The 12,014-nt window shown below is 44.4% G+C and overlaps 1 protein-coding gene across 2 annotated transcripts in view; it reads right to left on the bottom strand.

Moving 5' to 3' along the window:
• FAM83H (family with sequence similarity 83 member H) overlaps window positions 1–12,014 on the bottom strand; it is a 96,779-nt gene that overhangs the window by 49,017 nt on the left and 35,748 nt on the right. The window lies entirely within an intron of this gene.

The following is a 12,014-nucleotide window of genomic DNA, read 5'->3' as shown; positions in this document are numbered from 1 at the left end:
TCAAACTATTGAACAATGAGATTATCAACTATCATTTCTGCTCGTTTACATCTTTATCAGCTTTCTAAAGCACTGTCATCAGCAGAAAAGATCCTGTTAGATGTACCTTCCTTTCATACTATTCTGTTTTAAGAATATTGGTCCTCTGTTTTCTATATTGTAGGACCTAAATTGTGGAATACGCTGCCTTTGAAACTGAGATCTATCCATAATATGGAGAAATTTAAGACAGAGCTAAAGACAGTAGTGTTCTTCCAGGCATTTGAAGGTTAGAAAATTGATGATCAGTAGAGTCCTATGGTAACATGATGACAGTGGATTTTAGATTATTGATCTAAAATTTTTATGTTGTGGTAACAGAGTAACAAAGTAAATGACCGTTCCATCCAGTCTGCCCAATAGTCACACTCATTATCAATTCATGATTAAAACAACAGTGAATGTACTAAACTAACTAAACTAAACTAAATGCTAGGTATTACTAGGAAAGGAATGGAAAACAAAAATGAGGACTACAATGTCTTTGTATGGCTCCATGGTGCGACCGCACCTCGAATACTGTGTTCAATTCTGGTCACCACATCTGAAAAAAGATAGAAAGGAATTAGAAAAGGTAAAGAGAAGGGCGACGAAAATGATAAAGGGGATGGAACGACTTCCCTATGAGGAAAGGCTAAAGCGGATAGGGCTCTTCAGCTTGGAGAAAAGACAGCTGAGGGAAAATATGATAGAGGTCTATAAAATAATGAGTGGAGTTGAACGGATAGACGTGAATAGCTTGTTTACTCTTTCCAAAAGTACTAGGACTAGGGGACACCCAATGAAGCTACAAAGTAGTAAATTTAAAACAAATCAGAGAAAATATTTCTTCACTCAACATGTAATTAAACTTTGGAATTCGTTGCCAGAGAATGTAGTAAAAGCAGTTCGCTTTGCGGGGTTTAAAAAAGGTTTGGACTGCTTCCTAAAAGAAAAGTCAATAAGCCATAATTAAGATGGATTTGGGAAAAATCCACTGCTTATTTCTAGGATAAGCAACATAAAATGTATTGTACTGTTTTAGGATCTTGCCAGGTACTAGTAACCTGGATTGGCCACTGTTGGAAACAGGATGCTGGGTTTGATGGACCTTTGGTCTGTCCCAGTATGGCAGCACTTATGTTCTTATGTAAAATTAAAAAAAAAACCTACTTTTATACTGCATTACCATATCAGTTCTATGTAGTTTACATATCTTAAAGAAAAACCAGCCACACCTAGGAAGTATACAATCCAATTAATAAGACACTTACAAATAATCACGTTATTAATACATCTCTAAAAAAAACCTTAAAAATTACTATTCAGTTGTGAGACACTAATAGGAAGACTGTCCGAAAGAAAATTAAGTTATCAATACAGGAACTTCTTAAATAACCAAGTTTTTAATACGTTTCTAAATCATAAAAGACCATCAGTCTAGGAATTAATGGAATATCATTCCAAAATTTGATTCCTGTGAAGGAGAAAGAAGATTGAAAAATTATTTTATATCTCCCAGATCTAAAAGAGGAAAGATGTAAAAATAAAAGATTCCGTAGTAGCATACTAGTATCCCGACAGGGAATAGTGAACAGTAACAACATATACTCTGAAGCAAGACCATATAACATTTTAAGTATGTGCGTGCAAGCCTTAAAATACACCCTAGCTTGAACAAGAAGCCAATGGGCCTTGATCAACAAAGGAGTAACATTATCAAATTTGTTTAGCAGAATAAACTACGCAAATTGCTACATTCTGCAGGGTTTGTAGCTTCTTCAAAATTAATTGTGTGCAACCAATATACAAAACATTGCAGTAATCTAGTTAACTCAAGATTAAGGCTTGAACAATTAATCTAAACTGTAAAGGTTCAAAACAATCAGGGCCGTGCCTAGGGTCTCTGGCGCCCCCCCTGCAGACTATCAGTTGGCGGCGGCGGCGGCGGCGCCCCCCCCCCCCCCCCCCCCGTGAAAATGATTGCTCACCACTTGCCACACTGACAGGGATTGTCAGAAATATCCTTAGAAACAAATTGCTATACATTGCAAAATAAGATAGCAGATGTAAATTCTCAAAGTGGACATATTCCAAACACTAAAATGAAAATAAAATGATTTTTTTTCTACCTTTGTTGTCTGGTGACTTTCTTTTTCTGATCATGCTGGCCCAGTATCTGATTCTGCTGCTATCTGTCCTCTTAACTCCGTTTCCAGGGCTTCCTTTCCATTTATTTCTTTCCTTTCCTCCTTTCTTCTTCATTTCTGGTCCTCAGCTTCTGCCTATTTTCTTCATCCATGTGCAGCTTTTCTCCTCTCTTCCTTTTCCCTCATTTCATCTCCTTCATCTCTCTTCCCTCCCCTCTATGTCCAGCAATTTCTCCTCTCTCCCTGAGCCCTGCCCTCCCAATCCATGCCCATCCATGCTCCTCTGTCCCCTGCCCCCTCCATTCATCCCTTTCCAGCAATTCCCCTCTCTCCCTGAGCCCTGCCCTCCCAATCCATGCCCATCCATGCTCCTCTGTCCCCTGCCCCCTCCATTCATCCCTTTCCAGCCATTCCCCTCTCTCCCTGAGCCCTGCCCTCCCAATCCATGCCCATCCATGCTCCTCTGTCCCCTGCCCCCTCCATTCATCCCTTTCCAGCAATTCCCCTCTCTCCCTGAGCCCTGCCCTCCCAATCCATGCCCATCCATGCTCCTCTGTCCCCTGCCCCCTCCATTCATCCCTATCCAGCAATTCCCCTCTCTCCCTGAGCCCTGCCCTCCCAATCCATGCCCATCCATGCTCCTTTGTCCCCTGCCCCCTCCATTCATCCTTTTCCAGCAATTCCCCTCTGTCCCTTCCATGACCCCCCCCTCGCATCCATGCTCTCGTCTCTCCCCTGCCCTCCCGCTCCCATTGTTCAACTGCCCGCCCTCTTCTCTCCCCCCAACATCCCTTTTCTTTTTAAATTTACCTCTGTGGCGGTTCCGGCAGCGCAGCGTCAGGGAAGGAGGCGGCGCTCCCGACGTCTAGCCTTCCCTTCGCTGTGTTCCGCCTTCTTCTGACGTCATCCTTGACGTCAGAAGAAGGCGGAACACAGCGAAGGGAAGGCTAGAGACGTCGGGAGCGCCGCCTCCTTCCCTGACGCTGCGCTACCGGAACCGCCACCATGGAGGTAAATTTAAAAAGAAAAAAATAGAAAAGGGATGTTGCGGGAGGGCGAGCGAGGTGAGCATGGTGCGGCGGCGCCCCCCAGAGGGAAGCGCCCCCCTGCCATGCTTACCTCGCTTACCGTGTTAGCACGGCCCTGAAAACAATACCTAATTCTTCTTAATCTTTTCAAAGTAAAGAAGACTTTTCTAAAATACTTGATCATGGTCTTTCTTTGGCATTTCTGGGACATAGTCTGCCCAACCCTGTCCTTACATTCCAGCTGCTGAAGTTGCTGTCGAAGCCCTTTCCAGGCTATCCTAAACCAGATTACCATATACAGGACACAGACCCTACAAGTTTGCCCGGCACCAGCCTTAGTTCTTCACAGCTGGAGTTACCACTTAAGTGCCATTTGACAAATCCGAAAACATGCAGTTGTTTAAGTTTTGGGGTTTTTTTTTTAATACCATCCATTTTCAAATAAGAGATCCTTTCTGTTCATCCCATATCTTTTTGAATTCCGTCACCATGGTGTTTTGTATGTATTAATTTTGCTTATGCATGTCAATTTTGCAACCCACTGAGAATGCTGAGATCGTCCAGGTAAGAAATTTGTTAATTAAATAAATAAGCAAACTATTGCAACACTGTTTATGCTGGAATTTCCCTTTTGTCATTAAGGGGGGAAGTAATCAACGTGGGCTACCATTAAGATGGGTTATTTTACCACAGAGTTAACAGTAGCCCACCTTAATAACTCCCTCTTAAAATGTTTGCCGAGAGACAGGCCCGGGGCAGGGCGGCCACCAGTGCTGCCCCCCCCCCCCCAATCAGACCACAGCTGCCACCCCTTGACACCCCCCTAACTTTGGCCCCTGCCCCTCTACCTTCCTGCATCTGCTCTTTCCCGGCCTGCAAGTGGGGGGACCAGCGCTAGGATGACACACAGGAGCAGGAGAGAGACAGACCCTGGCGCCGGGGGCCCCTTGGAGGCTGGGCCCGGGCAATCTTGCCCTCCCCCATTCCCCCTCTCGGCGACCCTGTTGCAGACAGTTCAAAATACTGTAGATCAATTTTTGCATTGAGCCCTTAAGTTTGATTCTGTTACCCCACTATTATTTCATCTGCACTGGTTGTCAATATCTAGCATTCAGGGCTTTACAACAAAGGACTCCCACTTATTTAGCAAAAGTGATTTGATTTATGTTCCAACACAGATCTTAAGATCAATTAATGAGGACCAACTGGAATCTACAAGGCACAGTGCCTTCTCTTTTCTTGCCCCATCGCTCTGCAATGATCTCCCACTCACATTATGAGGTGAATTCTATATATGGTGCTGAAAAAGGAGCTATTCTATAAGCCATACTTAAAGTTAGGCGCGGTTTATAGAATAGCACTTACGCCCGGGAATCATGCCTAACTTTAGGTGTGACCATTTGTATTGAGACATGGTGCAAATCTTTGCGCTTAAATTAAGCATGTTCCCCCTTATTCTCTAACTATGCACATTAATTTTAGGAACAACCCTGTTCCACACAGCCTTTTTGAACTTGCGTGTAAAATGTAGGCACAAATCCCGTCCCTAAATTTACGCATGTATATTACAAATAAATCTAATTAGTGCCAATAATTGATTGCTAACAAGCTAACTATTGGTGCTAATTAGCTTGTTATTCAATTAAATTGTGCACAATTTTAGCAACTTTTATAGAATTTGGCAATATATGTGGAATTAATAATACATTTAAGACTCTTTATTTTCAGAAGACCTTTGAGGTAGGATTGGGTGGTTGGACTAGCCATCTGCATACCTGGCTTTCTACTTATTCTTTGTCTCCTATAGCTCTCTCTTTTTAAAAAAAAAAATATTCATCTTTATTGCAAACCACAAAATTCAACAAGCAGAAATAGATATGAAACAGCAGCACAATAATCCATTTGCGCTACACATATCATACACACCTTGTGATAATTTTTCATGTAATATCCCCCTCCCTGTTCATTACCTCTCCCCTCCCCTTGCTTAAGCTCCCTCTACCCTCCCCCCCCCCCGACTGTTGTGTAGTCTGGTAGGCTTGAGATTGCACATGTGGTTCCTTCATGGCGATCTCAGCCAAGTCGCCTATGCCGTACAAGCCCCCTCCCCCGAAAACCCACCCCCATCCCAGGGATCAATCACCAAGTCATAAGTTCAAGGGGTAACTACGTGCTCTGTGTGGTAACCTATCCCATACTGATGATCAAATTTGCTGAAAAATGTCTCCACGCACGGAAAGATCCCCTATTTGCGTTGAGGCATTCCGTTTTTATCAAGAGATAAAGTTTATCACACCAAACAGTGATAGAGGGAGCATCAAAGGATCGCCAACAAACCAAAATAGATTTCCTCGCCAGGAGGAAAGATTTATGTAGCAGTATGTTTGGACCTTTTCGCAATTCAAGAGAAGTAAAGCTGGAGAACAGCACGACTGTTGCCTGAAGTGGTATCTTTTTTTCCTATATCTCTTTGTTTTACTGCATACGATTGTAGTTTCTGTCCTATCTAAATTTGTAGCTCTTTGCTGAATTTCCTGCTTGTTTTATTTATTTATTTGGATTTTGGCCCACACCTTTTTCAGTAGTAGCTCAAAGTGAGTTACATTCAGGTACACTGGGCTACTGTAAACCACTTTGATCTGTTTTGATAGTAAAGGTGGTGTATCAAGTTTAAATAAACATAAACATAAGATAATGTATCTTTTATTTTTACCCTGTAACGCCTGTAGCACAAAAATTCTCCAACAAGAGGTCTACTTTATTACAAACATTACACCTGGCACAACACAATGTGGCCTGGTTATTTGGGCAGTGAATGGTGGGAGACTCTGTGAGTAACTCTGTTTTGTGAGCTCTACTGGATGACAGTGAGTCCTGAATGAAATTTAGAATTTTGATATGAGTTTTTGAAGGTTTGACCAGGTGGTTTTTCACTATGCAGGTGAGGGTAGCCCCTGCGAGGACATAAAAGTTAAAGCTATTTTGGAAAGGAAAAAGTAAAGGGTCTTCATGGGTGAAGGAAGCAAAGTTCTCTAAGGGCCCGATGCACAAAGCCTACCGGGCCAGCAACATACTTTTTAGACCGGTTCCAGCCAGTTTAGCGAACATGTTGTTCAGCGGGAGATGTACTATTCTTCAAAATTAGCACCCTCATCTACAAAATACTATTTGGACTGTCTGCTGAATATATGCCCAGAAACCAGAAGCTACCTACTTCTCCACCTACCCAACTGAAGAAACATAATTTACAAAATCATCTACATGGCCGGATTCAGCTACCTGGGCTCCAAATGGTGGAACTCAATACCCAAGGCCACAGGAAGCATCACCAATTATCTTCAGTTCAGAAAAGACTGAAGACCTACCTTTTCAAAATTTTACAACTAACCACATAAACTGCAGATGTTCTACAATACTTTCTAACTGACAAACACTACTGTAACTTCACCTAACTGTAAATTGTAAGCCACTTTGAACTGAAACCTGTTTTTGGAAAATAGTGGGATACAAGAATGAATCTATCTATCTTTAAACCCTTAGTACACAAGGCAAACAGCTTCATACAAGACACCACAGACTTACATCAAGCTGCTACACCGGGTGCTCTTCTGGTCACAATGGACGTAGAATCACTACATAGCAACATTCCCCATGCAGATGGCATAGCTGCATATGATAAATTCCTAAAATCATCTACCCTGACCCTCCAATACACACTTGAAACCATTACAATATTAATCGAATTCATTCCAAACCACAACTACTACTACTATTTAGAAATTTCTATAGCGCTACAAGGCGTACGCAGCGCTGCACAAACATAGAAGAAAGACAGTACTTCCATTTCAACTTGAAATACTACTACTACTATTTAGCATTTCTATAGTGCTACAAGGCGTACGCAGCGCTGCACAAACATAGATGAAAGACAGTCCCTGCTCAAAGAGCTTACAATCTAATAGACAAAAAATAAAGTAAGCAAATCAAATCAATTAATGTGTACGGGAAGGAAGAGAGGAGGGTAGGTGGAGGCGAGTGGTTACAAGTGGTTACGAGTCAAAAGCAATGTTAAAGAGGTGGGCTTTCAGTCTAGATTTAAAGGTGGCCAAGGATGGGGCAAGACGTAGGGGCTCAGGAAGTTTATTCCATGCGTAGGGTGCAGCGAGACAGAAGGCGCGAAGTCTGGAGTTGGCAGTAGTGGAGAAGGGAACAGACAGTGGTGTGCTGGAGCCGGCTCGCACTGGCTCACAAGAGCCGGTTGTTACATTTTGTACCGACTTGCGAGCCGGTTGTTTCCCACTGCGAGCCGGCTCTCCTCCCGCCCGCCCAATCCAGTCCCTCACCTGACTCTTCTAATTCTTCGGCGGGGCAGGCAGTCTTGCCTGCCCGCTACCAGCGCTGACTCTCCCCTGCCGGTTTGCCCTTTAAAAATCGCTGCCGAGATTTCCAGAGGCGGCCTCGTGAGACTTCTACTGAAGTCTCGGCGGACATTTTGAAGCGCGAACCGGCAGGGGAGAGTCAGCGCTGGTAGCGGGCAGGCAAGACTGCCTGCCCCACCGAAGAATTAGAAGAGTCAGGTCGGTGAGGGACGGATCCGGAGGGAGGGAGGAGAAGTCGCCGGTGAACAACGCGGGAGGGGTGTCAGGGGAGAGAAGGGAGTCCCTGGGCATGGGTGGATGGAGGGCAGGGGAGAGGAGGGTCACTGCTGGGCATGGGTGGATGGAGGGCAGGGGAGAGGAGGGTCACTGCTGGGCATGGGTGGATGGAGGACAGGGGAAAGAAGGGTCACTGCTGGGCATGGGTGGATGGAGGGCAGGGGAGAGGAGGGTCACTGCTGGGCATGTGTGGATGGAGGGCAGGGGAGATTAGGGTCACTGCTGGACATGGGTGGATGGAGGACAGGGGAAAGAAGGGTCACTGCTGGGCATGGGTGGATGGAGGGCAGGGGGGAGGAGGGTCACTGCTGGACATGGGTGCATGCAGGGCAGGGGAGAAGAGGGGAGAGAGAAGAAATGCTGGACATGGATGGAGGGGAGAGAAGAGTGAGGAAGGAGATGAGATGAGGGAAAAGGAAGAGAGGAGAAAAACTGCACATGGATGAAGAAAATAGGCAGAAGCTGAGTACCCGAAATGAAGAAGAAAGGAGAAATGGAAAGAAATAAATGGAAAGGAAGCCCTGGAAACGGAGTTAAGAGGACAGATAGCAGCAGAATCGGATACTGGGCCAGCATGATCAGAAGAACAGTCACCAGACAACAAAGGTAGAAAAAAAAATCATTTTATTTTCATTATAGTGTTTGGAATATGTTCACTTTGAGAATCAGGTGCTCAACATTAAAAGTTTATATTTATTTACTTATTTAGGCATTTTATCCCACATTAAACAAGAATTAGATTGGAACCTGGGATCATTTAATTTTTTTTCCTGGATAATGCATTGCCACCCGCCCCCCCCCCCCCCCCAGGCTCTCTCCCCGGCTATAGTCAGCTCTGCAATTTGGGGGGGGGGCACAGAGGGGTACGGGGGGCGCAGAGGGGGACCGGGGAGAGAGCCTGTTGTTAAACATTTACCAGCACACCACTGGGAACAGATAAGAAGGATTTATCCATGGAGCGGAGTGCACGGGAAGGGGTGTAGGGAAGGACGAGTGTGGAGAGATACTGGGGAGCAGCAGAGTGAGTACATTTATAGTTAGTAGAAGAAGTTGAAATCATGAACACTGCTATTGCACCAGGATGGCACCACCACATGCCAACCTTTTCAGGGCAGAACTGAATTCTCCAAATCTACAGACTAATCCATTTAAATATTACCAATATCTTGATGACATTCTTTCAGCATCTCATCCTTCAGTTGAAATCATAAAAATTTCACAGTTCTTTTAATGCATGCCATCCTTCAATCAAATTCCAAATTGACTAATTCACAGAAGCAGTGAATTTTCTAGACACCATAGTTTTTATCAACATTGGCTATATTCAGACATTTATACACAGGAAACCAATTCACATATGCAGCTACCTCCACAACTCCAGCTTCCACCCAACACATGCAAAAAAGCCCATTATACACAGCCAAACCACACGATACCATCGTATCTGCTCTGACCCAAGAGACAGAGATAAACACCTCAAAATCCTGACTGAATTCATCAAACAAAAAGTGTACAACCCCAAAATGATCTCCAAGAAGATTGCCTCTTCCCTCAAAACACCTAGGGAAAATCTATTGCAGTACAATGAAAAGAAAACCACAGAGAGAGTGGCCCTTGTAGTGACATGCAATCCAGAGCTGGAAAAACTGACAAGAATCATAAAAGATCTACAGCCACTATTCCAGAAGGATGAATTACTGAAAGAGCCAGATCCACAAAAAAACAGATATTCAATGATGAAGCCCGGACATAGCCTGGCATTGAATATCTGTGAAAAACGCCACTGGCTGAATATTTAATCCCCAAATTATAAAACCACTCTTCTAAAATTGTATCTAATTTAACTGCCTATATATGCTTTACACTGTGGCAAATTGCCAACTGCCCTGGTTGTGATGCCAACATTTGGTCATGAAGGAGAGTAACTTGATCGGAGCGGTAGGTATGGCTCTGGCTGCCTTGCTGGGCAGACTGAATAGACTGTGCGGATCTTTATCTGCCATCATTTACTATGTTAGTTGTTATAGCCGTTGCAGTTGCTGTTGAGCTGCTGGAACCCTGGAAGAGCTGAAGAAAGCAGACCATTTGCCGGTTGAAGTTGGGAACGTCGGTGGTTGGAGCTCCTCCTCCGCTTTAAGCTAAGCAACTAGTTTTTTGTGATTGTTAACGACTATATATATTTTTTATGTCTGGAACATTTTTGGGATTAGTTTTGGGGGTATGATACAACTTGAGTGACTTTGGCTATCTTTTCTCTGGTTTTTTAGACAGCAATGTTTTCTCCAGTGGGAGATTTTTTTTATTGCTCTCTTTTTTTCATACTCCTAGTGTTTGAGGCCAAATTATAAGAACTGTGGGACTCAATTGTGAGGTAATGTGGACTGTTGTGGCGGATCTGAGGCCTCATTTGTTTATGGTGATTTTGAACAGCCTCATACAACTTATATCATACTTCTAATTATCAAACTATTTTTTTCCTGTTTTGAATTATTCATTAGTTTGCTACCTCTATTTTTCGTATTTATTGAAACTATGTTACTATATTATATTGATTATGCCTTGGTTGTTCACCCTTGGAAATCCTGCCTTCAGTGGGAAGCACATGGTAAGTGGTACAAGCTGTAAATCAGAAGAACAAAGCGATTACATAAGTACATAAGTACATAAGTAGTGCCATACTGGGAAAGACCAAAGGTCCATCTAGCCCAGCATCCTGTCACCGACAGTGGCCAATCCAGGTCAAGGGCACCTGGCACGCTCCCCAAACGTAAAAACATTCCAGACAAGTTATACCTAAAAATGCGGAATTTTTCCAAGTCCATTTAATAGCAGTCTATGGACTTGTCCTTTAGGAATCTATCTAACCCCTTTTTAAACTCCGTCAAGCTAACCGCCCGTACCACGTTCCCCTCCTCTTCCCATTTCTTGTAACAGGAGGACCACCAGGTCAGGTTAAACAACCCTGCCCCATGTCACAAGCATAGTAACACAGTAAATGTTGGCAGATAAAGACCTGCACAGTCCATCCAGTCTGCCCAACAAGGTGGCCAGAGTTCAATATGGCACTCGGCACAGGTTTCACTTCTTCATGATTAAACACTGGTATACTCAGGGCTTTTTTTGAGGGGGTACTTGTGGGTACTGAGTACCGGTACCTTTTTCATTGTCTGCTAAAATTGACCCATGAACCCCAAGTTTTATTGAAAGAGCTCCGGCTCTACACACCAATTCTGCCTTGTCATAGATTCTGTGACTGGTTGCAGGGGGCCTGGCTATTTGTGGGGTGAGTCCCTCAGTGATCACCCCACCCCTGAAGGGTGGCCTGGCATTTGAGTACCGGCACCTTTTTTGCTAGAAGAAACACACTGGGTATACTTATCTCTCCCCAGGGCCGCCGCCACCGCTGCTATCCCCTCCAGTCACTTACTGCGTCTGCTCTCTCTCTTAGTCTGTCTCTCTCCTGCTCCTGTGTGACGGGACCCAGGTTATCGTGTTAACACAGCTCTGCTGTGATCCTTCTTCCTGCCGTGTCCCCTCCCGCCTATGCAGAAACAGGAAGTACTTCACAAAGGAGGTGGGAAGAAGCAGAAAGAAGGTCCTGTGGTGGCAGAGCTGCATTAATGCAATAACCCGGGTCCCGGGACACAGAAGCAAGAAAGAGACTGAGGGAGCAGAACCGTATGCCTGCCACTGGAAGCCTTTCCGGCGCTGAGTCCCCCTTGGAGGCCGAGCCCTGGAGAATATTGTTCCCCCTGCCCCCCTCCTGTCTCTCCCAGCCATTTGGGGCAGAGACTGTAGAAGTCTGCCTGGCACCGGTCCTACTTCCGAACTACTGGAGTTACCAGTGAAGTCCACTCCAGCCTTGATCCTGATCTGGTTTTTGACATTTACGGAACCCAGACCCTAGAAGTCTGCCCAGCATTGGTCTTACTTCCCAACATCTGAATTGCCCACCCTTTAGCCACTCTGGGATATCAGGACTTCCCAATCCATACAAGATTTTCCAGCTCACTTTTCCATGTGTTACCACACCACAAGTTTACGCACTAAAAGATTTAAGCACATGCTGCAGAGAGATATATAATATACAGTCCCTGCACTGTGGAGCATACTAAGAGACATATGAGAAAAATATGTGTTTTGAGAGGAACAATTTAAAGTTT

This window comes from Microcaecilia unicolor, chromosome 1, assembly GCF_901765095.1.
Source record: "Microcaecilia unicolor chromosome 1, aMicUni1.1, whole genome shotgun sequence".
Lineage (NCBI taxonomy): Eukaryota > Metazoa > Chordata > Amphibia > Gymnophiona > Siphonopidae > Microcaecilia > Microcaecilia unicolor.
Note: the sequence above shows the minus strand (reverse complement) of the source record. Positions and strands in the feature narration are given on the sequence as shown.